This window comes from Chrysochloris asiatica, unplaced genomic scaffold (assembly GCF_000296735.1).
Source record: "Chrysochloris asiatica unplaced genomic scaffold, ChrAsi1.0 scaffold00024, whole genome shotgun sequence".
Classification (NCBI taxonomy): Eukaryota; Metazoa; Chordata; class Mammalia; order Afrosoricida; family Chrysochloridae; genus Chrysochloris; species Chrysochloris asiatica.
The window spans coordinates 25,734,168-25,761,362 of NW_006408542.1; the positions used below are offsets into that span (position 1 = coordinate 25,734,168).

Sequence of the window (27,195 nt, forward strand, 5' to 3'; positions counted from 1 at the left end):
TGGAAATACCATGGCTTGGGTCAAGCATACCTTAGTCCTCAAACTGACATCTTTGCTCTTAAACACTTTAAAAAGTTCTTTTGCAGAAGATTTGGCTAATGTAATGCCCATTTAACTTATTGATTGCTGTTTCTATAAGTGTTGATTATGGATCCAAGCAAAATTAAGGATATTTCATATACTCTGTTGTTGTTAAGAGCCTTTGAGTCAGTTCTTACTCAGCAACCCTATATATCATTTCTGAGGAGTGTTTGGCGGGTTTGAACCACCATCTTGGGGTTAAGTAGTCCAGTGTTTACCCTACAGTGTCACACCTGGATTCCATTTTTAAAATATATTTCATACATTTTTATATTTAATATATATATTTATGTATTTTATATATTTTATTAACAATTGAGCAATATATGTAAAATTTACTAAAAACCAACCAATAACATTTTAAAAGGCAGTGCTGTAGCTACTACACAGCATATTCTTCCTGCTTTATTTGATATTTAAGATTGCTTATTTATCAAGGTTAGGGATTCATGTAGGTATCGTGTATTATTGCATGCTTCCTTGTTTTAAGACAATCTTATTTTAAAAAAGGAAATGCTGTAAGAAAAACAATAACAGTGTATTCTGGATTCTTCTAGTATGCTCAAATGCCTGACAGCAATTTTTACAGCAGAGACTGGTGAAGATCCTACTTTCGAAGCTGATGTTTTCCATCAAAACAGCAGCTACAATCACTTTGGGTGAGACTCGGGGACTATGTTGGGATAGTAAAAACGTATCCAGGGAGCAATCTTTCACTTGTATTTGTAGAGTGGGTTTATATTCACTTATTGATAACACACAAAATAATGTTTCCTAGGTTTCTGCTGTATATAACCTACCAAAAAAAAAAAAAAAAGTCTAGAAAACAAAATAAGAATAGTCTGCACAATTCCATTGATGATGCTATCAATTTCTATCCAATTTTACTTCCATAAAGTTCCTGACTTAGTAAGCTTAATTAGCTACACAAGAGGAAACTTTGTTCAACACAAGGGAGTTACATAGAGTTATGGGAGCCTCATCTTTCCTGCTAGACTAAGGCAGCTGGATAAAGCAAGCAACAAGTAGGACACAGAGAAACGCAATGATCTTCACACTTAGTCAAATAAAGACTTGTGGAAGTTACTCTTGTTGTTAAGTGCTGTTGAGTTAGTTCTGACTCATAGGAAGCTTGTGCATGCTTTCCAAGTAGAAGCTGGTAGGTTTGAACTGTCAACCTTGCAATTAGTAGCCCAATGCTTATCTTACAGCACCACAAATAGGTTCCTTAATATAACATGACTTTCAATATGACAAATAACATCATGTCTGATTATTTCATCATTTTATAAGTGCGTGTAAATGTATATATATTTAGACAAGTAAAGCATAATAATAAAAAGATGGCAGAAGCAGGCATCTGAGTGGAGGAGCTGAGGTGGTTCCAGCATTTGTTTTTCTCTTGCTTCTCTTTTACTGGATAATATTGCTGTTGTTAAGTGCCATCCAATCAGTTCTGACCCATAGCGACCTTTTACACAACAGAACGAATCACACTGCCTGATCCTGTCAGTTTAAGAACTCAGGTGTGCTTGATTCAAGCCAGGCTTTTAAAGAGCCTCATTAGCCTCATATGATTATTACCTTTGAGCCCATTGCTCCTACCACTGTGCCAATCCATCTTGTTGAGGGTCTTCCTCTTTTTTTTGCTGACCATGTCATCCTTCTCCAGGAACTGGTGCATCCTGATAATAGAGCCAAAGTATGGAGACAAAGTTTCCTTAGACAACATTCTAAGGAGCATTCTGGCTGCACTTCTTCCAACGAAGATTTGTTTGTCCTTCTGGAAGTCTATAGTACTGTAACTATTCTTATCCAACACCATAACTCAAATGCATCAACTCTTTTATTGTTTTCCTTAGTCACTGCCCAACTTTCACATGCAGATGAGGCTATTGAAAATACTATGGCTTGCGTCTGGCACACCTTAGAGTTCTCAAACTGACATTTCTGCTCTTCAACATTTTAAACAGGTCTTGTGCAGCATATTTGCCTAATGCAATATGTCATTTGATTTCTTAACTACTGTCTCCATGAGTGCTGATGGTTGAGTAAAGCAAAATGAAGTCTTTGATAACTCCAAACTTTTCTCCATTCATCATGATGTGATTTATTGCTCCAGTGGTGAGGATTTTTGTTTTCTTTATATTAAGATGCAATCTATACTGATGGCTGTGGTCTTGATCTTCATCAGTAAGTATTGTAAGTCCTCTTTACTTTCAGCAAGCACAGTTGTATCATCTGTGTATTACAGATTGTTAATGAGTCTTCCGCCAACTCTGATGTCACATTCTTCTTCATATAGTCCATGTTCTCAAATTATTTACTCCGCATATAGATTGAATAAATATACTGAAAGAACACAACCCTGACACACACCTTTCCTAATTTAAACCATTCAGTGTCCCCTTGGTTCTGCTCAAATCATTGCCTCTTGGTCTATGTACAGATTCATCATGATCACAATTAAGTGTTCCATAATACCCATTCTCCCCAATGTTGTCCATAGCTTGTTGTGATCCACACAGTGGAAAACATTTGTGTAGTTAATAAAGCACAGGTAAACATCTTTCTGGTGTTCTGTGCTTTCAGTCAAGATCCATCAGATGTCAGCAATGAAATCCCTCATCCATGTCTTCATCTGAATCCAGCTTGAACCTCTGGAAGTTCTCTGCCAATGCTCTAGTGTAGCCATTTTTTAGTTATCCTTAGTAAAATTTTACTTGCATGTGATAGTAATTATATTATTCTTTGATTTCCACCTTTAATGGATCACCTCTTTGGAATGGGCACAAATATGGATCTCTTCCAATCAGTTGCCCAGGTAGCTGTCTTCCAAATATCTTGGCAGAGATGAGTGAGTGCCTCCAGTGCAATATCAGTTTATAGAAAGATTTCCATTTGTATTCCATCAGTTCCTGGAGTCTTGTTTTTTTGCCATGAGAAGAATATTGGGTAATAGTGGCTACCAAAGATAAATCAACAAAGTAGCTAAGTAAATCCTTCCCCTGCTAAATCTTAATTTAGAATGGATTACAAGCTTGCGCTGCTAACTGAAAAAGTCAGCATTTCAAATCTACTAACCCTCTGTGGGAGAAAAAGGAAACTTTCTGCTCCCATAAAAACTTAGCACCTCAGAAACCCTATATAGGTTCTCTATTAGTCAGAACTGACTCCGTGTCATATAACTACCACCACCACCACACAATATGTATGGACTCTTAGACATACACTAATCATAATTTTTTTTTATTATTCCCCTACTGATAGTTGGAATTCTGGTGCAGTGCTGTCAGTTAAGCACTAGACTGCTAACCACAAGGTTGGTAGTTCAAACCCACCAACCATTCCTTAGAAACCCTATACAGGGTTGCTATGAATCAGAACTGACTTGATGGCAATTAACAACAACAACATTGATGGTTACAGAGAATGTTCATATACTGAGTTATTGTAAAAAAGGAAAATGTATCCCAAAGGACAAAACACATCAACATTCTCTGCCTCTTATTTTCTTCACCAATGAACTGACTCCCTTTAGGGCTAATGCATTATTGTCATTTTATTGGCTCAGGTTATTTGAAACTAAATTGCAATTGACTATTTATATGGGGAATTATAATAATAATAAGTATATTGGATATCTCTTGATTCATTATTTTAGATTGATTGATGATATGCATAAAGTGTGGTGTACAATATAAGAACTGAACAGTGAACCATAAGGTTATTGGTTCGAGCCCTCCAGTCACAGGGCAAGAAAAAGGTAAGGCTTTCTGCTCCACAGATTTACAGCCTCAGAAACCCTATATAGCATCACTGTGAGTCAGAAATGACTCAACAGCATTTAACAGCAATAATATAATATAGGAAAAGTAGGAGGAACTCAGCCAACTACTCTAAAAATTTCTAATTGCTGTTAGGTTGCCCCTAACTCATGGCAACCCCTGTGTGTCAGAGTATGACTGTATTTCATGGGGTTTTCAATCATTGATTTTTCAGAAGTAGATTGTCTGTCCTTTCTTCTGAGTGAAAACTGAGAATAAAAGAACAAAAACTTTAAAATGAGAACCAAGTCTTAAGTCCACATATCTAATACTGGAAGCTGTTCTAAAATATCCTTGACAAAAGGTCATGGAAATTCTACTTGAAACCTGCCAAACAATCTACTTACTACTCCTCAAAACAGCCAATTAATTTTTAAAAATCCTTTGAAACTGGAAGTTATCTCTCTTTATGCACTGTGGATAGATATCACGTAATCTGTATCTTTTTCCCATGTGATAACACTTTACTTTTTTGAAAAGAGTTATCCAGTTCACTGTCTTCACTCAGGTCTTCTGGAAAATCACCTACCATTCTTTAGCTATCACTCTTTAGATAAGTTTTTGCAGCCATCAACCCTTCTGCTGCCCAGTTTATTAATGATAAATTTAAAGGGATAATGCACTGGACTGCAAAGTCAGTTTAAAATGCAAGGTCGGCAGTTCAAACTCACCATTTGCTCCTCGAAAACTCTATACAGGGTTGCTATGAATCAGAAGTGACTCAACAGTACTTAACAACAACAATAACACTACCAAGCACAATGTATAAATTAGGTACATAAACAATGCACTAACTTCCTTGATTAAAACATTAGTCTTCCATCAATATTGTGAGTTTTTAAAAGAGCCACACTCCACTAGGTTGCTAAATTAAACTTTCAGCAAACTAACATTCTCAGATCTTTGCACGTTGCTCAGTAACTAGATAGCTTGCCTTCACTTATTCTTGTGGATTTGAAAATGTAATTGTAGGACCTTAATCACTCCCTCCAGATTTTCCATCTGTGCTCTCTTTATCCAAACCTTACTCTTCATCCAAAACAAAGCCCCACCCACATTTCTGCCATGTGAAATACTCACTCTTTTCTTATTTACTTTAAGGTTAACCTCCCTCAGATCCATATTATTACTTCTAGTATGAGTATCATTTTGATTATTGGAGAAGATAAAATATAAATGGGAATCCAACAACCCATCTTTTTTTTTTTTTTCTTTCCTCACCTATTATTATACCGTTTCAAGTAGATACTGGTTTTACATGCCTGTTTACTTGGCCTAAGAATAGCTGAGTTCATATTTACATGTTCAGCTAGATCTCTTTTTCTCTCTTTTCTCTTATAATCATTTTTCATCTTGCATTTTTAAAACAATCCTTTTATAATAATTTGAGTTGTGAATTATTTTATGAAGTCAGAATCCAAGAGCATTGTCATAGTTTGGTCAGACTCAGTAACAAATGTGCCTGGGGGTGTCCATTCTCTGCATATTGGGTAAGCCAGGTCTAGTTTCAGCCAGTTCTGTGACCCCATCCTTCTGCTTGTTAAAATTAAGCAGGAAGTTTGCATTTTGCTAACAAAGGAACAACTTAAAATGCTAAGTTAGGTCTTGTTTTGACATAAATATCAAAGACAGTTAATTTGCAAACCATGTCCCCAAAGAAAACCAAGGCTGGTGAACTGAATCACACCCTCTAGCCTACCTTAATCCTGCCTCTTCAACATAGCAGACAACTCACTCCAATATGGGACTGCAACCATAGGCATAGAGCTAGGATTCACAAACACATCACAGAATGGACTCTGTGACAAATGTGTGGGAGTGTTTACTAGTTCCATTTCCTAGCAGTTGTTTCCTTTCTTGAAATTTTATGGAAAGTCTATCTGCTTCCGGATTTAGTTAGGAATCCTGGTGTGGCAATGTGGGTTAATGCACTGGGCTACGAGATTATTTTGAACAGCAAGGTTGGCAGTTCAAGTTCACCAGCCACTCCTCAGAAAGCCTATACAGGGTTGCTATAGGTTGCAACTGACTTGACAGCACTTACCAACAACAACAACAAAAACATGAGTTAAGAAAAATCAATAATGAAAAACCAAAGTGTTTAAAATATGTTAAGTCAAGTAAGAACTCAACGCTGTTTTTGTTAAGTGCCATCGAGTCGATTCCGACCCATAGTGACCCTGTATAGGGTTTCCGAGGAGCAGCTGGTGAGTTGGAACCGCTGACCTTTAAGTTCAAATGGCTTTGCAGTCTGATGCATTAACCCACAGTGCCACACCATGACTCCCAATAGATGTATACAATTGTGAATATACAAGGGGGCTTCAAAAGTTCATTGAAAATAAAAGATTATGGGATATTTTTCACAAACTTTTTGAAGCTCCCTCCTATTTGACCACTCTGCACATTCTACACAGTTTAAGTGCTATCGTAGTTATATAGCACTACTCCCGTAAAGATTTACAGCCTTGGAAACCCTGTACAGGGTCGCTATGAAGCACTACTCCCGTAAAGATTTACAGCCTTGGAAACCCTGTACAGGGTCGCTATGAGTCGGAACCGACTACAAGGCACATAACAACAACAACTCTAACAGAAATACCACAAAATGTAGCTTTAACAAACATTTATTTTATCACAATTGAGTAAGCTGAAATTATGAATTTTGGGTACCCACTTATGGCGCTGTGGGTTAATGCGCCAGACTGCAAAGCCGTTTGAACTACAAGGTTGGTGGTTTAAGCTCACCAGTCGCTCCTTGGAAACCCTATACAGGGCCACTATGGGTCGGAACCGACTCGACAACACTTAACACCACCACCACCACGGGGAAGACTTTATCTCTCTGTTGGTTATAGGGGATTGTCTCTTTTCAGTGTCTGTTCTTGGTTTCTTGGAAAGAAGATCTCTGATGGTGTGACATCTAACTTCTCCCTTCTCTGCTGATTTGCTTGGATGCTTGCACAATATGCTCTGTTTGTATCTCAAAAGGGATTGACTTAAAAGAGGCCCTTCACTAATACTATCTCATTACCATAGCAAAGAAAACCCATTCCCAAATGGGAATTTAGCCACAGTTACAGGAGTGATGATGCACAGTACATATTTTAGGGGTATAATTCAATCTATAAGAGTAGGATAAGCACTAGATCTCAAAGATGGATTGAACCGCAAGGTTGGAAGTTCAAACTTACCATCCACTCCTCGAAAACCCTATACAGGGTCGCTGTAGGTCAGAACCAACTTGATGGCATTTAACTACAACAATTCAATCTGGAGCATATGTGTTTTGTTATTTAATACTAACAACAACTCAGTGAAGGAAGTATTATTATTTCTATTTTGGATATAATCTGAGATTTATAATGGTGAATAATGTTTATTAAGGTCACATAACTAGCATGAAGTTGAACCAATTTACAAACCAGGCCTGTCCTACTGCACATCCTGGGTGTCAAACATTCCCCTACACTGCTTGTCTAAGAGGGTAAGGAGAATTCAGGCAGAAAAAAACTACAGGAAAAGCAATCCAGATGGGAGAACTTAGACTGGCCTCTGGAAACTTTGCTATCAATAATAGCTTTATGCTTATTTTATTTAATATTTTTTAAACATTTTATTGTAAATTAATTGAAGACTTAAAGAACACATCATAAGTTTTACATTCGTCAGATCTTACAGTGTGTTTCATTTCAGTGTTTACAATCACTTCCATATGCTATCAGTTAACAGTATTTACCTCTATTCCCTTTAACTCTTATATTGTTCCTTGTGTCCTCCTCTACCTTCATCTGTCTTCTACCAACCCTCCTCTTGTATATTGTCACTGGATTGTAAACCACAAAGGCAGTTCAAATGCACCAGCTGCTGCTCAGTAACCCTATAAAGGGTTGCTATGTTTCAGAACCAACTCCACAACAACAAAAAATCCTCTAAAATACTTTTTTTTTCTTTTTTGAAATTGTGTGTTTGTTCACTATGAACAGAAGTAAATATTTCTGTTAGAAATAATTACATTCCCACTGCAATTGAGTCCATTCTGACACATAGTGACCTATATAGGGTTTCCAAGACTGCAAATCATATGGGAGCAGAAACACTTATCTTTTTCCTGTGGAGGGGGCTGTTGGATTTGAACCATAGATGTTGAGATTAGCAGCTCAACATTGAACTCAAAGTGTCACCAAAGCTATTGCAGAATTATATACATATGTGTATATATTCAATTTATAAGTCATCTGTCTTTTTAAGAAGTCTTAAAAAGGAAAAATAAATTTTCTTAGGTTCAGTCTTCAGGCTAAGCAATTACATTTGCTATCTTTTTAATACCAGTAGTTAGATTTCTTGCCTAATTGATTTTTGAAACTTTCTAATGTGCCTGAAGACATAGCTTGAAATTCCCCTAAGGCTCACCCTCTCAATTTATTGTGACGAACAATTTTTAATACAAGGCAAACATATTGCAGGCCGAAGGAATAATTGCTTGCACCTCTTGCTGGGGTACTGTAAAAGCTGGGCAATTTTTGTTGCTCTTCCACTGGCTTGTCTAAAGCAATTGAAGTTTGTCAGAAAGATTTATGACACAGTATCACAGGTTCTAATAAATGACTTTGGGAAGCTGGGAAAACTCACTGAAGTTAAAGTTATTATCTGAACCTCATAGGGATAATTAGAGATACAACCTAAAGTGTTATGTCAGCAGTAAGAAACACAGCATATTATCAATTAAAGACTCTGTGTCTGGAGAGGAAGGTGGGAGCAGGAAGGGAAAGGAAAGATTTGCAATGAAAAGAAATCATATATTCAAACATGAAAGTCAAATATTAGATACGAAAAGCAATTCCAAACTATTTAGGGATTTCAACGGGGTCATTTCACTACAGGAAAAGGACACCTCCAAGAATTTTCAAAGTAAGGTACTCAAATCATTTCTCATGGCTACAAAAGGAATACAGGAACATCTATGCAAGTGTGGCATTAATTAATCAATAACCATACCTGCATCTGTCCCTATGTCCTTAGTATAAGAGAACTTACTCAGAGTAATAGGCAAATCTCCTCTCTCTCAACCCACCTAACTGGCTCTGACATTTAAAACTGTTTTTTGGTAAATCAAGTTAACAGTAATTTAAATAATTTGTAATGTGGATGTGGTCGTCTTTTTCTTAAATCTGGAATTGCAGTGGATGCCACTGAAAGGACGGCTTTTCCAAAATATCTCTGACTGGCTGCTGTTCTTTTTCTTGCAATACAGTCTACTGAAAATGACTTAAAAGTTCATGCACTTTTCTGGTGTGTGATGGAGAGCGACGTTAAGACCCCAGGAAAAGCTCTGTTCATAGTCCTCTGAACTGAACCGCAATAATAAGAGAAAATTGTGTATGTGTGTGTCTGTGTGGACACCTGTGCAAGTATGTTCATTATACATGTGCATGGGAGCCTTGAAAATAACTGGAGAAGCAGACATTTTAAAAATGTCGTGTCATAATTGTTTTCATTAGAATCTTTTTTAGAGAAGAAAAATAAGATCTGGAAACAGACATACTCTGAAACCATTTTAGCCCAAATCCTGATGCTGTCACAGTGAAAATTGAAGACTATAAAACAATAAACACCCCTTGGATTGCTGTTGTTCCTTTCAGTCAGCAAAATCCCTAAAGAGTTGTGCAAAATAACAGCAACTTTTGAGTTACAGAATTATTAGAGGGTTCATGACAATCCTTAAACAAGAATGGGCAACAAAGAGAGCAGGGAGGGAGATTTTCTAGACTGTGCTCCTCAATCTATAATTTAAAGACAAGCATAAACACTGAATAGAGCAAGCATTTGTGTGCGGCATACATTTGAGTCTGAAAGGTGGAAGGAAATATTGGAAAATATGGTTTTAATAAAGCCAATAATACAGAAGCAACCAACATGAAAGTAGAGATGGATTGGAGGAGCAAGTATTAAATGATCACACATTTTTTCAAAAAAATAATTTCTTGTTATGTGGCTCAAAAGAGAACAATCTGCTTTGGATAGTATTTTAAGCAACCGACTAGTTAGTGTATATACCTTTACACCGCCACCAGACGAGCTTCAATGAGTATTTCTCACCGACTCAGTGAGCTAAATCATAAAGCCTCAGGCAGTCAGAAAAAAAAAAAAATTTCAACTGTAAATTTTGACAAAGAACGTGACAAAAATATTTAAGCTTCATTCTCCAGCATTCCTGTTTGTGAAAAAGGCTTGAACTGGCCCACAGCATCCATTGCTAAGAAATGTGATGTAATTTTTTTTTTTTTTTTGGTATTTATTATAAGTCTGTGGTGGAAATAAATAAAACAAAGACTTAGGTGTCCTTTCTTCTACCACAGAAATTATGCATCAGGCCATACTGGGCAGCAGGGGGTTGCGGGGGGATCTTTTCTAATAGAATGCAATTATGGTTTAGTAAATGAACACAAAGTTAAAGGTGTTTATGGGAAAATGCAGACGAGCAGTGGTCTTCATATTATAAATGCTTAATAGAATGCACCCTTCTATGAGAATAGGAAAATGGAGGATTATAGGGCAGGACTTCCAAATGTTACTGTGCTTGCAAGCCATCTGTGGATCCTGTTAGAATGCAGATTCTGAATGAGAAGATCTGTGCTGAGCCCAGAGATACAACATTTCTATCAAATTCTTGGGAGATGCTAAAACTGCTAGTCTGCAGCCCACATCATGAGCATCATGATAACAAGGTTATCATGTACAGGGAGGTTGATGAATGGTCTTCTCAAGAAATCTTTAAATAACTTGGATGTAAATTATTTGGAGAAACCCCTCCTTTCTTCCAGATTCCTATGATTATAGGATAGGTATATTGAGTATCAACAAAGTTAGAATAACAATTTAGCTATGAAAATCAACACAATAAAGTAGCATATATTTTCTTTTATGTTACTTTGTAAGTAACTTTTTACAAAATGAGACTCTGCTTGTTTTCGTCCTTAAATTCTACAGCAGCCTCCATAACTATGTTTAGAAACCATAGTGGTGAATTGCCTTTATATTTGTCTCAAGAAAGCTGGGATTCCCTATGGATTCTGTGGTTGCGAAGGCATTCAGACCTTCATATTGTGTTTCCATGGGCTTGTGGAATGGACCATGATAAAGTTTAGGATAGACATTGGTCATAATTGTCTTCGAACTTAAGTCTGGAATAAGTTGTAATTCACCAGCAAGAATGACTTTTTGCACAATCCTCTGAGTTATCCCTTTATAGACATTGAAAGTAACACTCATTGTGTATGGGGAAGTATCTGACTCTCAGAAAGCACGGTGGAGGGAGGGATGGAGGAGGTGGTGGTGGAGGGGGTGGGGGTGGGGGTGGGGTGCCGTGGAGTCGGATCCAACTCATAGCGACCTTGTAGAGGGTTTCCAGGGCTATAAATCTTTATGGGAGCAGAAAGCCTCATCTTTCTCCCATGGAACGGCTGGTAGTTTCAAACTGCTGATCTTGAGGTTAACAGCCCAACTCATAACCACTACACTACCAGAGCTCCTAGAAAGCACAATATCTGTGTGTTAATCCATCTTTTTTAAAAATTTTTAGTTGGTATTTAAGATTTTCTGATAGGCTTTAGATATGCATTTTCCAAAAGGCTTAGAACAGCTGACTCATGCCTCCATGATTCTGAGAACTTTATGTTTGTCATCTGATCCAACTTAGACTCTCCTTACATATCACATAGCTTAAAATTCAGCTCATGAATATTTAATCCTGAAACAGCCATTGTGTCATCTATGTAGTTGGGGTTATGTCTGAATTTTGAAATATGTGCTTTTCTATATGGAATTTTTAATTTTATACTTGGAAGGCTGGGTTTGCTGAAAAAAATCTTAAAAAAAATTTAAATCATCCAAACACATTGATTTTTCCACTGCAATATTTTTATGGCTAAATGTATTGTGCCCTATTCTCTTTCCACAAGAGAATCAAAATGCCCTGGCAACATTTTTTGCAGTTATTGTTGTTTGGGTTTTGTTATAGGTAGTGGTGGCGTGTGCATGTGTTTTCTTCTCATTCGTAAACACCTTAAGGTTTTCTTTTATTTGGGAAATATAAGCAGTGATCACAATTAAGTAAGAATATAAATCCTTCTGAATATCTCAAAAAGAAATGAGGTTTCCCCTAGGCTTTTATCAGAACTTTCTTTGTCACATTTAAAGCCCTTGACATGGAAAAGGAAGATGTAAAACGTTACTATAAACAGAGAAAAGTTGGAAGAGGAGGTTCATTTTAAAAGTGCAATCTATCATTTGAATGTATAATGTAAAAAACTAGCTCTTTCAAGTTGAGTAAAAGATACAGTAAAACAGTGTAATCATAGTTCAAAAGCTTTTGTTTTCAACCCTAATTCCACTAACAAGGCAAAAGAAACTAAAATGCTAGGCTATATATAAAATCTTTTTTCACCTATCAATCTTTGCCACTGACAGTGTGTTTCAGCATCATCATTTTTCTGTATTTCATTGCTACAGTTTATTTGTGCTCTTATTAGTTTTTCTACTGATGTTCAAGATGAATGATACAAAATACACATTCCCATAAGAACTGCATAAAGGTACTTCCATAGATTTGTGTTTAGAAAAACATTTAGCCATAGGATTTCTTTTGGTTCAATATAAGAAGTAACCTTTTACGGATTGAATTGTTTCATTTGTTTTGTTGAATAGGGGATATCAGTGTATCCTTGTTAGGTGCCCTAGAATTGGTTCTCACTCATGGTGGCCTTATGTATAACTGAATGAAACATTGCCTGGACTTGCTGGTGTATCCTTGCTGCCAATGTATCATTCTATCTCTCTGAGTATCTTCTTGTTTTTCACTGACCCAACCAACTTGATGGCACTTAACAACAGCAATGACAACTACAGTGTAGGACATGTTTTAAGCCACTCACTTTTCAGATAGAGGTTAGTGACAGAAGCAAGCAAGTATGAATGGGGAGAAAAACAATGTCATGTGGAGCTCTTCAAGGACCACTGACGAGTAGAGATAAAGTGGACAAAGAGAGCTGCCCCGTGCTCAATATTGTAAGGAAATAAATTTCTGTTCAGTAAAGCCACTCAGTGTGGTATTTCTGTTAGGTTGTTATAGTTGTTGCTGGTGGTGGTGATATGCCATGGATTCAGTTCTGGCTCATAGCAACCCTTTATATGGCTTCCAAGGCTGTAATTTTTTTTTTTTTAATGACTCAATGGCTTTTTTATTCCATGTTTTAGGGTGACACACAAGCCTGCTAAAAACTGAGCACTATTAACAATCCAGTGGGCACCTGTCACATTAGATTATAGTAATAAGGAAGGTTCTAGTCACCAGGTTACACAAGACTCCAAGGATCCACTCTAAGTTTAAGGGGTTTGGCCTCTTTAGTCCTACAGTTTGGTTAATCAACACTAGGTCATACTGTGGGTTCCCAGCATCCACTTGCCGTCTTCTCCTGTTTTTGGTTCTTGGCAGTCCTGGCACAGCACTGATGACTTCTCCCCAAGCCACACCAGAAAGAACACAAAAGAATCATTTTCATGGTTTTGGTAGTCTTTTACATATAACAGACACCAATTTTGATTTGGTCTCTGGCAGCGTAGTGGTTACGAATCGGGCTCTAAGCCACAAGGTCAGCAGTTTGAAACTACCAGCTGGTCAGCGGGATAAAGATGAGGCTTTCTGCTCCCATAAAGATTTATAGCCTTGGAAACTCTGTGTAGGGTCGCTATGAGTTGGAACCGACTCCATGGCAAACAACAACAACAACTTTTAAGTAGTCTGGTTTGAACCAGTGAACTCAGGCTTTGGATCTTACTGTCTAGCTTCCAAAACTTTTCTCTTGAGTTCTCACCGCATTTACAATCCTTTGACCCAAGAACACAGGTCTTAGACACTCAGTAACACCATTCAGCAGTGCCTCCATTCCACACCACCATGCTGAGCGTTTAGGGACACCTGACCCTTAGATCTGCTACAAATGTGGGGGCCAGCTACAAAACCAGTGACGTCAGAGCATCCACAAAGCCTACAAAAGCCAGTTACCTTGGCAGCTATCTGAGAGTGGCTGAGATAGTTGTGAGCAAGGGCATCAGCCTTTTTAGAAGGGGAGATGGTGTGCCAGGCCTGCTGAGCAGATTCTTTGCCAGTCTCTTCCCTCCCTCTGTGACAATGCAGACCACTGGAAAACACAAGTCTAGCACCAGAGTTTAGGACTTTTTAAGCTGTCTCAAAGTCGCTGAAGCAAAAACCATGACAAAATATCCTGCTTGCCTTTACACCCCCAAACTACAAAAACAAAACAAAAAAACTATTTGTAGGAAAAAAATGGTTTTGTACATAGGATAAAACTTAATATAAATTCAAATCCAGTCAAAACCACAGGGCAGATCTCTTTGAAATGTGTTCCGTAGGATTTCTAAGCAGACCACAGGGCTTCTGTCTCAGAATGTCCTCAGAAGGCTCTGTCATGATCCAGTAACAGAGTGAAAACCCCAGAGTCCTTGCTTTCAAATGGAAGAGGGAAAACACAGGGATGGAAGATCTATTCAAACTTTGTCTTCTTTCCTTGTGGCTTGTGATCTTCTCCTCCTCCTCCTCGGCATCCCCAGAAACCTCCTCACCCTCCAAATCTACTCTGGCCTCCTGTGTCAAGGCCGCCTCTGCCTCCAAATCCTCCTCAGCCTCCACCTCATTCCCTGAAGCCACCTTCACTCTTAGGCTTGACCTAGTCCAAGGTAACTTTGTTTCCATCAATTTCCCCATCCTCCATGGCCTCCTTGGCGGCTTTAGCATCTTCTTCACTGTTGAAGTCTACAAACCCAAACCCTTTGGAGGAGCCCGTTTCGTGGTCTATGAATATCCTGGCGTGAACAGACCCATCAAATGACTCCTTCAGTGTTTCCTCAGTTGTGTCCTCAGACAGACCTTTGACAAACAGTGCTTTGGACGGCTGGTTTCTCGCATTAGGGGATCCCCTGGATCCTTGCAATTCCAGCCTGATGGTTCTGCCCTCAATTTCCTCTTTATTACAAGAATTTAAAGCTTCTTTAGCATCTTCACAAGAAGCAAATTCTATAAATGCATACCCTCTAGATTCGCTGTTTTGATTCTGAGGAACCTTGATAGCAGTTGCCTTCTCAAACACTTCCTGGAGAGTTTCTTCTGTTGCACTGCAGGAGAGGTTACTGAAAACCAGTGTTTTTGATTCACCACTCCAGGTGCTGGTCTTCCCACCTCTGTGGTCTTGATTTGGACCTTTCTCCCCAGTGTAGTACAAGAATATAGAACAGCCATCAATCTCTGTTCCTTGCTTTTCTTCAAAGGTTTTCTTAGCATCAGTTTCTATTTTGAATTTAAGATAAGCAATCCCATTACTCTTTCCATCTTTGCTGACTAATCTGATCTCCAAGGCATCTTCAAACACTTTTAATTCATCCTGAGTGACTTTGTAAGGCAAGTTTGTGGCCAAAACTGTTCTGGCATCTCAGTCTTTCTTACTGTCATTTCCCTTTGGTCTCTTTAATTCCATTACCAAAGACTTTTAAGCTAGTGAGTTCCAAGGCTTTTTCCAGGTCTTCAGCAGATTCAAAATCCACATAGCAAAATTTCCTAGCCATACCAATTCTGACATCCATGACAACAAGATCATTTTTAGCAAAAAGGTCACTGAGACCAGTTTTAAAATCTGGAGCAGACTTGTTACAAATTTAGGTTTCCAACAGATAGACTGAAATCTGTATATGGTTCTACGGCTTCCACTTTCTACTTCGTGACTTCAGGAGCAGCTTTCTGTTGGGTCATTTCCTTCTTTTGTTTTCCAGATACTTCTTTGGCAGATTCTTCCTCCTCTTCATCGTTGCCCTCATCTTACTCATCATCTTCCTCCTCATCGCCCTTTTCCTCATTGTCATCATCTTCCTCATCATTGTCGTCATCCTCACCATACTCTTGGCTTTCACAGGAACCAACTTGGCAGGCACTTTCTAGCCCTTTGCTGGTGTAGTGTCCATGGCCTCATCTTCGGAATCATCTTCTTCATCCTCCTTGTCCTCATCATCTTCCTCATCGTCCTCATCATCTTCATCGTTATCATCATCATCCTCATCATCAAAGTGAGGGGCAGATGATGGGCTCAAATTCATCCTTATCCTCATCATCCTTGGTGGTGCGCTTCCTTCTTGGCATTCTTGACATTCTTGGCATTCTTTGCCCCCTTGCCTGGAGGAGCTGCTCCCTTCTTACCAGAGGTCACCACCACTGCTTTGCCTGGGGTGACTCCCTTCTTGCCAGGTGTTGCTGCTGCTTTGGCTGCTGTAACTGTCTTCTTAGCTGGTGTGGCAACTACCTTTTTTTTTGTGGGAGAAGCCACCACCTTCTTTGATGGCAGTGAGGTATTCTTTTTGCCTTTTTTCTGAGGAATGACAACCTCTTCTCCACTGCTTTCTTCTTCATCATCTTCTAACAGTTCTTTATCCTCATTGTCTTCTTCTCCCTCTTTGAGCCAAGGAGCCAGCTTCTTGGAATCACTTTGATTTTTCCAGGCTTTAGCGAGCTTCACCATGATGGCAGCTGGGAGTGGTGTTGGATGTGGAGGACAAGTGGTGCAGATAAGACTGCAGGAACCTCAATGACATTGATGGCGGCCACACTTCTGAAGAGACTGGAGCGCTCACACTTGGCTACCAGCTAGAACTCGAGACTGAGACCGAGGCTGTAAATCCTAACCGGAACAGAGAGCCTCGTCTTTCTCCTGCGGAGCAGCTGGTAGTTTTGAATTGCTGACCTTGCAGTTAAAAGCCCGACTCGTAACTACTACACTACCAGATCTCCTTGTAGTTGTTAAGTGCCACCAAGTCGGTTCCAACACGTAGCAACCCTGTTTCCAAGCAGCATCTGGTGAATTTGAACCTTGTGGTTCAAAATGAGTTTGCAGTCTAGCACAATAACCTACAGGGCCACACCAGGACACCAATTTCTATTTCTGTTAGAGGAACACTAATAAACTAACACAGGACCTGCAATGCTTTTAACAAGTGTACCCAACTAGCTCTGTAGTCCTTCATATGTTCTCGTTGGAGCCACTGCTAAGAGATTTCTGCTCTTTGTTCATTAAGATGCCAATAATGAAGAGACCAATGAAAAGACAATTTAATATTATGCTTGAAATTATTCTCAATTTCTGTTTCTCATTTACATATGCTTTATGATTTATAGAGTTCTTCATAAGGAAGCATATATGAGTTAGATAAAAATATTAATAAAATCTCAAAGTTAAAAAGGCAATAAATATGCATTACTAATATATTCCTTCATAAAATATTATTAGGAAATTCTGGAAAATGTTCAAGGACCCAAATTTACACATGCATGCACACACACAGGTTCAAACATGTTTATGTGTGAGGGCTAAAAGTAGAATCTACACCCTAGTAAGCAGATATTAGCAAATAGTTGATTATAATGTTGTTTATAGCTTATTTGTAGGGATAAACACATCAATGTAATTTACCCTGCAATTTTTTTAAGAATAATTACTTTTTGGTAGTTCATTGACTGGATTGCTGGCACATTTTTCTCAGGGAGAAGATGGTAGGTTCAAATTGAAAGGTCTATAGTTTGAGCCTACCAGCTATTCCCTGAGAGGAATGACTTTGTGATCTACACTTATATTGTTGTTGTTGTTGTTGTGTGACATCTAGTCAATTCTGACCTATAGTGACTGTAGAGGACAAAGTAGAACTGTCTCATAGGTATTCCTAGGCTGAAAATCTTTCCAGAAACATATCTCTAGGTGTTTCTTCCAAAAGGAGCAGCTGGTAGGTTTGAACCATCAACCTTTTCATTAGCAGCCAAGTACTAAACCACCAGGGCTTAAGTACTAAGCCACACAGCCTGAGTAACTCTATGGAGTTAGTTCTACTTTGTCCTCTAGGGTCATATGAGTTGGAATTAACGCCACAGCACACAGCAACAAATCCTAAGAGGCACAAACTCTGCTGTGTTACATATGTGCCTGCAATACACAATTGGAAGCACAGACATCTGTTCCCAATGTCCTAAAATGAGATGCATATCTCATTAAAAGTAGACAATAAAATCATTGGATTTATTTATTTAATAATAATACTCATTCTCTATTTCCATTAAATGTTGTTTCCTGGTTGAAATTTATTATAGCTTAGATGGTAACAAATTAGTCCATCCACATATTGTTAAACAAAACCTTTACTTATTTTATCCTTACTGTAGTAAATGCCAAGGAGCCCTGGGGCACTGTGGGTTAGGCAGGTGCTAACTGCAAGGTTGGTTGTTCAAGTTCACCACCTACTCCACAGGAGAAGGGTAAGGCTGTCCGCTTCCATAAAGACTGACAGTCTCAGAAATCCTATTTAGGATCACTATGAGTTGGAATCAACTTGAGGGCAGTGGGTTTTTGGTTGCTTGGGGAGCTTTTTTGATAATAACCACCAATGTTAAAAACCTACATTTCCACTATCATCAACTACCGACCATTTGATCAGATCCACAGACTACAATGTGGCTTTGATTAATTACTAAAACTTGAATTATTTTGTTGTAAAGTGCCGTTGAGTCAGTTTTGATCCAAAATGACTCTGTATAGGGTTTCCAAAGAGCAGCTGGTGAGCTTGAACCACCAACCTTGCAGTTCAAACGGCTTTGCAGTCTTACACATTAACCCACAGCGCAACACCAGGACTCCAAACTTGAATTATAGAGTATGATATGTAGGATAATAATAGCAGTAATTAACATTTATTAAGCACTGGTGTGGTGATATAGGACAAACACTGGCTACTAACCACAATGTCAGTGGTTCAAACCCACCAGCTACTCTTCAGAAACGCTATTAAACAGGGTCACTATAAGTTGGAAACAACTCAATGGTACTTAAACAACAGCAACAATAATGTGCCAAAAATTATTTTATGTATTTATTTGTTATTATTGTTATGTATTATCAAGCCAATTACAACTCATAGTTACCCAATAGGCAGAGTAGAACAGCCACAGAGAGTTGGTGTTGTTAAAGATCATTGAGTCATTGGGTTCCAACTCATAGCAACTCTGGATAGAATTTCCAAGGAGCAGCAGGTGGATTTGAACCATCAACCTTGTGGTTAGCAGTCCAGTACTTATCCTATATCACCACAATAGGATTCTGCCCCACAGACTATGTTAGGCTAAAGTCATTACGGAAGCAAATGACTAGATCTTTCTTCCCATTAGTTTCAACCACCAATTTTTTGTTTAGCAGTTGAGTGTTTAACCACTGCACAACCAGCACCCCCCCTTGCAGTTCTACCATCTCATTTAGTACTCAAAGTAACTCTAAAAGTTAGGAAGTGTAATTATCCCTGCTTCAGAGAAGATGAAACTGAGTCACAGAGAACTTAACAAAGATGACCGTAGTAGAACTGGAATTTGCACCTTCTTTGTTCAAAGCGTCATAAGCATTGTTTTGTACTACTCACAATAAAATTCTCTTAACCAGGAGAGCATAATATAATGTGGGATACAGACTCTAATTCTTTTGACTAGAACAGAAGAAAGCATGGTTTGTGTAGTGAAATTGAATCATCAATGTATTTAAAACAAATCTAAAGCAAACTATAAAAACTAGAAGTTTTCTGAAATTTTCCAGAGGTCAATAATGGCATGGGTTATTTACAGTGCAATATGAAATAACATGTGGCAAAAATAGATAAACAAAGGCCACAAGGTAATTTTCATCAAGGGATCTACTCATTTATGAAAATCTTCAGAGAAGTACTGTCATTGATTGTTCATAAAACGCCTGCTTGGTGATAATATATTCAGAACACAATAAAGGCAGTCCCTTCAAGTCTAGACACTAAGCTGCACTAGAATGGATGCACTTGCTGTTTAATATCTCTTCAAAAAAAAAAAAGAAATCCATTTGTTTACCAAAATCTATTCATACTTGTTGAGAAGCTTCTTTCTTCACTTATCTGAATGTGACAATGAATCAAAAGTACCTTCTCGTCTGTTACCAGAGGTGATAATGGAGAAGCACAGATCCTCTCCAGAAGCTAGAGGGTGTCTTTTCCATGCTTTCAAAGAGCAGAGGCTAATTTTTAAGGAACAACCCTTCCCTGAGAAATTGTATTAATGAAGTCTCCAGCAACGCTTGATTCTTGACTGTGTTAATTATCTCAAGCTGATTGGTAAATTCTCTTTCCATATAGTTTATTCCAAAGAGATTATCCTGAGTGAAGGACAATTCCTTCCCCACTTGCTATTTATAGAAACATGGGATTTTGTTCTTTATTTCTAGCTGTTGTGAAGACAATTTAATCTCTTCTGACATAACCTACTCAAATGGAAGCAGTGTGCATAGAAACATCTAGCTACAGACTTCTTGTTCTGGTGTGGTTCACAATACTTGTTAAGAAAAAGACTCATTTCCAGTTCCCAGAGAAGACACTCATTAACATAGGCTTGCTTGAGAAATAAGCCTTTTCTTTCCAAATGAAGAACAGGTTTATTCTGGACATGCTTTTCTCCAAAGACTACAAATACAAAAAATACTCATCAAATTATCAAGTGATCCATCCTAGCAATATGATCCCTACACTTGAAAGTATATAGTAAAGGAATTCATTTCTTCATTTATTCAACATATTTATTGAGCGACTTCAACATGCCAGATATTGGGGAAACTTTTGTTTTGTCTTATTTTCCATTAAGTCTTTCCTGAACAGTTTAGACCAAAAACTTCTTTTGTTCTCTACTGGATGCATTATCAGTGATTTTAACACTATTTCATTCATTTGTTCTGTCCATATCTATGGAGCATCTTCTATGTGCCTAATGTGTTTTTATCTTGATGTTTGATAAAGAGCAATAAACAAAGAGACAAAAATCTCTGCTTTCCTATAGCTTTCATGCTAGAATGGGGAGACAGATAACATACTGTCAGATAAAGAAAATATGTAGTATGTGATTTGGAGGACAGTAAAATAGGAAAGGGGAAAGAATTGTGAAAGGATGATATTATAAGGCAGGGTAGCCCAAACAGGCCTCACTAACAAAGGTAGCTTTGATAAGTTGTGTATTGGTCCATGCCTGGAACGTTTTGATAAGGAGCCACAAGAATGCCTGGAATGTTGGTGGTATTATTAAGGGCCTTCAAGTTGGATCCGACCAATATGACCCTGTACAGGATTTCTGAGGAGCAGTTTATGAGCTTAAACCACTGCCCTTGTGGTTCAAACCAACTGTGCATTCCAGTGCTTTAACCCAAATCATCATACCAGGACTCCATGTCTGGGAGAAGAGCATTCTGTACCAATGAAAGATCAAGTACAAAGTCTCTAAAGCAGAAACAAGTTTGGCATATTTGAGTAGACTTGTGTAACTGGAATTTTTTAAATTAAGAGGTAGAGTAGTGATTAGGAGTAGGAGGTGGTGGTTATGTGCTATGGAGTGGCTTCCGACTCATAGTGACCCTGTACAGGGCTTCCTAGACTATTAATCTTCATGGCAGGAGAAAGCCTAATCTCTCTCCCATAGAACAGTTGGTAGTTACAAACTGCTGACCTTGAGGTTCGCAGACCAATTTGTAACCACTACACTACCAGAGCTCCTTGATTAGGAGTAGAGAGCCTTAGGAATTTATAAGTTAATCATAGAATTCTAGATATTACTCTGAGTGACATGGCTTTTTGCAGGAAGCAGATGACTGATACAATCTGATATAAGCTTTAAAATGTTCATTCATAGATTTCTTTGGAATAGATTTTTAAAAGCCTAAAAGACAACGATGGAGAGTAATCAGACTATTGAAAAGCAGTTATATGTTATTATATGTAATTTTATCATCAAAAGTAGAATTACCAAGATCTTGGTGTGGTGCTATGGGCTAATGTGTCAGACTGCAAAGTCATTTGAACTGTTAGGTCAGTGGTTCAAGCTCACCAGCTACTCCTTGGAAAACCTATACAGGGTGGCTAAGGGTTGGAATTGACTCGACGGCACTTAAAAAGAAAAACAACTACTAGATCAGATATGAAATGTGGGAAAAGGAAGAACTCAAGAACGACTACAAGGTTTTTAGAATAAGCACCTGGAAATATAGAACTAGAAATATAGGTTTCTATTTATTGAAATATATGATGCTATAAATCCCCAAACACACGCATGTCAGTTTGTCGTACTGTGGTGGCTTGTGAGTTGCTGTGATTCAAGAAGCTATTGTTGTTGTTGTTGTTAGGTGGCATGGAGTCGGTATGGACCCATAGCAACCTTATGCACAAGCAGAAAGAAACACTGCCCGATCCTGGGCGAGCCTCACTACTGTTGCTTTACTTGTGTCGATCAATGCTGCCACTTGGCCATTCCAACTCGTTGGGGATCTTCCTTTTTTTCTCTGACTCTCCACCTTACCAAATATGATATCCTTCTCCAGCGATTGGTCCCTTCTGACAATATGTCCAAAGTACGAAAGACGAAGTTTGGCCATCTTGGCCTCTAATGAGCACTCTGGCTGCACTTTTTCCTGAACAGATCTATTGGTTCTTTTAGCAGCCCACGGGACTTTCAATATTCTCCTCTAACACCATAACTCAAAAACATCAATTCTTCTATGGTCTTCCTTATTCACTGTAATGCATTCACATGCATATGAGATTATTGAAAATACCATGGCTTGGGTCAGGTGCACTTTAGTCTTCAAGCTGACATCTTTGATCTTCAACACTTTATAAAGGTCTTGTGCAGCAGATTTGTCTAATGCAATACGTCCTTTGATCTCTTGACTGCTGTTTCCGTGAGTGTTGACAGTTGTTCCAAGAAGAATGAAGTAATTGACAACTTCAATCTTTTCTACATTAATAAAAATGTTGTGTATTGGTCCAGTGGTAAGGATTTTTGTTTTCTTGACATTGAGATGCAATCTATACCCAATGCTGTGCTCTTTGATCTTCATCAGTTAATGTTTTAAGTCCTCTTCACTTTCAGCAAGCAAGGTTGTATCATCTGCATATACCAGGGTGTTAATGAGTTTTCCTCCAATCCTGATGCCACATTTTTCTTCATATAACCCAGCTTCTCAGATTATTTGTTCAGCATACAGGTTGAATAAGTATGGTGAAAAAATACAACCTTGCTGCACATTTTTCTCAATTTTAAAACATTCAGTGTTCCCATGTTCTGTTCGAACAACTGCCTCTTGGTCCAGGTACAATTCTTCATGAGCATAATTAAGTGTTCTAGAACACTCATAATTTGCAATGTTGTCCATAGCTTGTCATGATCCACACAATCAGAAGCCTCTGCATAGTCAATAAAGCACAGGTAAACATCTTTCTGATATTCTCTGTTTTCAGCCAAGATCCATCAGACATCAGCAATGATATCCCTCATTCCATGGCCTCTTCTGAATTTGGCTTGAACCTCTATAAGTTCTCTGTCAATGTATGACTGTAGCCATTTCTGTACCACCTTTAGCAAAACTTTACTCACATGGGATATCAAAGAGATTGTCCGATGATTTCTGCATTCCGTTGGGTCACCTCTCTTTGCAATGGGCACAAATACAGATCTCTTCGTCAGTCAGCCAAATAGTTGTCTTCCAAATTTCTTGGCAGAGATCAGTGAGTGCCTCTTGTGCTGCCTCAATTTTGGAAGATTTCAATTTTTATTCCATCAATTCCTGGTGCCTTATTCTTTGCCAATTCCTTCAATGCACTTTGGACTTCCTCCCTAAGTATTATTGGCTCTTGATCACATGCTACCTCTTGAAATGGTTGAACATTAACTATTTCCTTTTGGTACAATGACTCTGTGTATTCTTTCCATCTTCTCTTGATGCTTTCTGCAGCATTCAATAATTTATCCAGAGAATCTTTCAATAACAAAAGTTGAGGCTTGAATATTTTCTTCAGTTCCCACAGCTTGAGAAATGCTGAGTGTGTTCTTCCTTTTTGGTTTTCTGATTCCAGATCTTTGCACATTTTGTTGCAAATTTGGCTTTATCTTCTCGAGCTGATATTCGAAATTTTCTGTTCAGCTCTTGCGCCTCCTCATTTCTTCTATTTGCTTTAGCATCTCCACACTGGAAAACAAGTTTCAGTGTCTCTTTCTGACATCCATTTTGACTTTTTCCTTCTTTCTTGTCTTCTCAGTGACTTTTTGCTTTCTTCATTTGTGATGTCCTTGGTGTCATTCAACAACTCTTCTGGTCTCCAGTTGTTAGTGTTTAATGTATCAAATCTGTTCTTCAGATGATCTCTAAATTCAGGTGGGATATATTCAAGGTCATATTTTGGCTCTCGTGTACTTGTTTTCATTTTCTTCAGCTTCACTTTGAATTTGCATATGAGTAATTCATGGTCTGTTCCACAGTCTGCCCATGGCCTTGTTTTCACTGATGATATGGAGCTTTACCATTGTCTCTTTCTGCAGATGTAGTCAATTTGATTTCTAAGTATTCCATCTGGTGAGGTCCACATGTATAGTCGTCTCTTATGCTGTCTAAAGAATGTATTTGAAATGAGCAAATCATTGGTTTTGCAGAATTCTATCATGTATTCTCCAGCATCATTTCTATTACCAAGGCCATATTTTCCAACTACTGATCCTTCCTCTTTGCTCCCAACATTTCCATTCCAATAACCAGTAATGATCAACACATCTTGATTTCATGTTTGATCAATTTCAGATTGAAGACGTTGGTAGAATTCTTCTATTTCATCCTCATTGGCTTTAGTGTTTGGTGCATAAATTTGAATAATAGGGGTATTAACTGGGCTTCCCTGTAGGCATATGGATATTATCCTATCACAGACAACATTGTACGTCATGACTGATCTAGATATTTTTTTTTTTTTACTATGAATGTAACACCATTCCTCTTCAATTTGTCATTCCCGGCATAGTAAACCATGTGGTTGTCAGATTCAAAATGGCCAATACCAGTCCATTTCAGCTCACTATTGCCTAAGATACTGATGTTTATGAATTCCATTTCATTTTTGACAATTTCCAATTTTCCCAGATTCATACTTTGTACATTTCATGTTCTGATTTTCAATGGATGTTTATAGCTGTTTCTCTTCCCATTACCTAATGAAGGTCATGCAGGCTTTTCTCCCACGGACTTTACTCCATTCGAATCATCACGGTTAACTCTATTTTGAGGAGGCAGCTCTTCCCCGGTCGCATTTTGAGTACCTGCCAATCTGAGGGGCTCATTTCTGGCACTCTATCTGACAGTGTTTCTCTGCTATTCATAAGGTTTTCAGAGACTAAATATTCGGAAGTTGTTCGTCACTCCTTCTTCCTAGTCTGTCTTTGTCTGGAAGCTCATCTGAAACCTGCTGACCATGGGTGACACTGCTGATATTTAAAATACTGGTGACATAGCTTTCAGAATCACAGGCCACCACAGTACGACAAACTGACAGATGAGTGTTGGTAGTTTGGTTTTAAGTGGAAAGTTGAGAAGCATCATACATGAAGAAAGCAAAAAGTCACTGAGAAGATAAGAAAGAAGGAAACAGTTAAAATGGATGTCAGAAGAGACACTGAAACTTGTCCTTTTGCATAGAGATGCTAGAGCAAATGGAAGAAATGAAGAGGTACAAGAGCTGAATAGAAAATTTCAAAGATCCACTTGAGAAGACAAAGCAAAATATTACAACAAAATGTGCAAAGGTTTGGAGTCAGAAAACTAAAGAGCAAGAACATACTAAGCATTTCCCAAGCTGGGGGAACTGTAGAAAAATTTCAAACCTCGACTTTCATTATTGAAGGATTCCCTGGGTAAATTATTGAATGATGCAGAAAGTATCAAAAGAAGATTGAAGGAATACACAGAGTCACTGTACCAAAGGGAAATGATTGGTGGCGGGACTTGATAGTGGATAGGGTAGAGGTGCAGTAAAGTTCACCATCAGCAATACCACAGAATATCAGGTGAAGAGGGTTTAGGGCAGAGGTCCAAAACTCTGAAACACATAGGTAGGAATATTTAAAAAGCTTGAAGGCTTATAGCTAACAAAACTTGTAGCAGAAGTAAGAAATCATGTATTTTTTAATCTCCCGGGCTCAGTGGCCCGGACCCAACAACTTGGGTGAGACCAAATGGCAAGACCAAGCTGGATAGCAGACCCACCATGAATAAAGCCACAGGAACCTGAGAGCAAAGGTGGATAATAAACTTTGTCAGTTTTGCTTTGCTCTTTTTTTTTTTCCTGTATCTGTTCATTGGCCCCCCATTTTTTGCACAACTCCATTCTGGTGGCTAGAGGTGGTGTATGAGTGAGTATTCATCCCCCCATCCCCACCACTGGTGGGTTCTTCTGCCATGCATGCACACAGATACTCTCAGCCCAAGAGCCAGCCCTGAACTGTTTTTTAATAGGGAAAATACCAGAACAAGGGGTATGGTGAGGGAAAGAGAGTTTAAAAACAAAACAGGCCAAAAATAAAATCAAATCGTGATGTACACCAGTGGTATCTTGAAATTTATCAGGTGACATTGCAGGCACAAAGATGAAAGCAGACATTAAAGTCATACTCATATTAGGCTACTGATTTTTTTTTTTTTTCTTCTCTCCTTAATCTACCTTTTCAGTGATTATAGACTACAGTATCCAATCTAGTTTTTGTTGTTGTTGTTGATTTGTGTTTGGGTTTTTTTTGTTTTTTGTTTTTTTTTCTTATTTTTTTTCCTGTTGCTGTTTTGGCTTTTATGCTCAACCTTTTTACCTTTGGAGAATTCTTTCCCTATATTATCCAAGAAGAGACAGCAACTGCTGCCATACAGTCAAGCTACAACCACACTCTATAAAACACCAAAATGCAGGCAACAACCAATACCAACTACCATACACCAGGGAGGTAGACAGCACCTGTGAAGGTTATTCTGAGTTGAGCAATAAGAAGAGTGAAAATGGAAGCCTACATCCTGATCATATCTACCTGGAGGCAATCGGAAAGCATAAAAAAATACCAAAACACACAATCCATTAAGTATTAAGGCCACAGATAAACACAAAACATGTCCAAGAAGCAAAAGCAGATAACCATATCAGCACAAGGATGGTTCAACATTAAAAAAATGGTCAACATAATCCATCATATAAATAAGAAAAGAACCACACAATCATATAGATTAATGCAGAAAAGGCATTTGACAAAATCCAACATCCATTCCAATAAAAACACTTAACAAAGTAGGAATCAAAGGGAAATTACTCAACATAATTAAGAGCATATATA

At 38.2% G+C, this 27,195-nt stretch overlaps 1 protein-coding gene and 1 pseudogene across 4 annotated transcripts in view; both read right to left on the reverse strand.

Moving 5' to 3' along the window:
- The window catches only part of NRXN1 (neurexin 1), a 1,648,890-nt gene that overhangs the window by 304,095 nt on the left and 1,317,600 nt on the right, over positions 1-27,195 (reverse strand). The window lies entirely within an intron of this gene.
- LOC102831434 lies at positions 14,471-16,489 on the reverse strand (annotated as a pseudogene).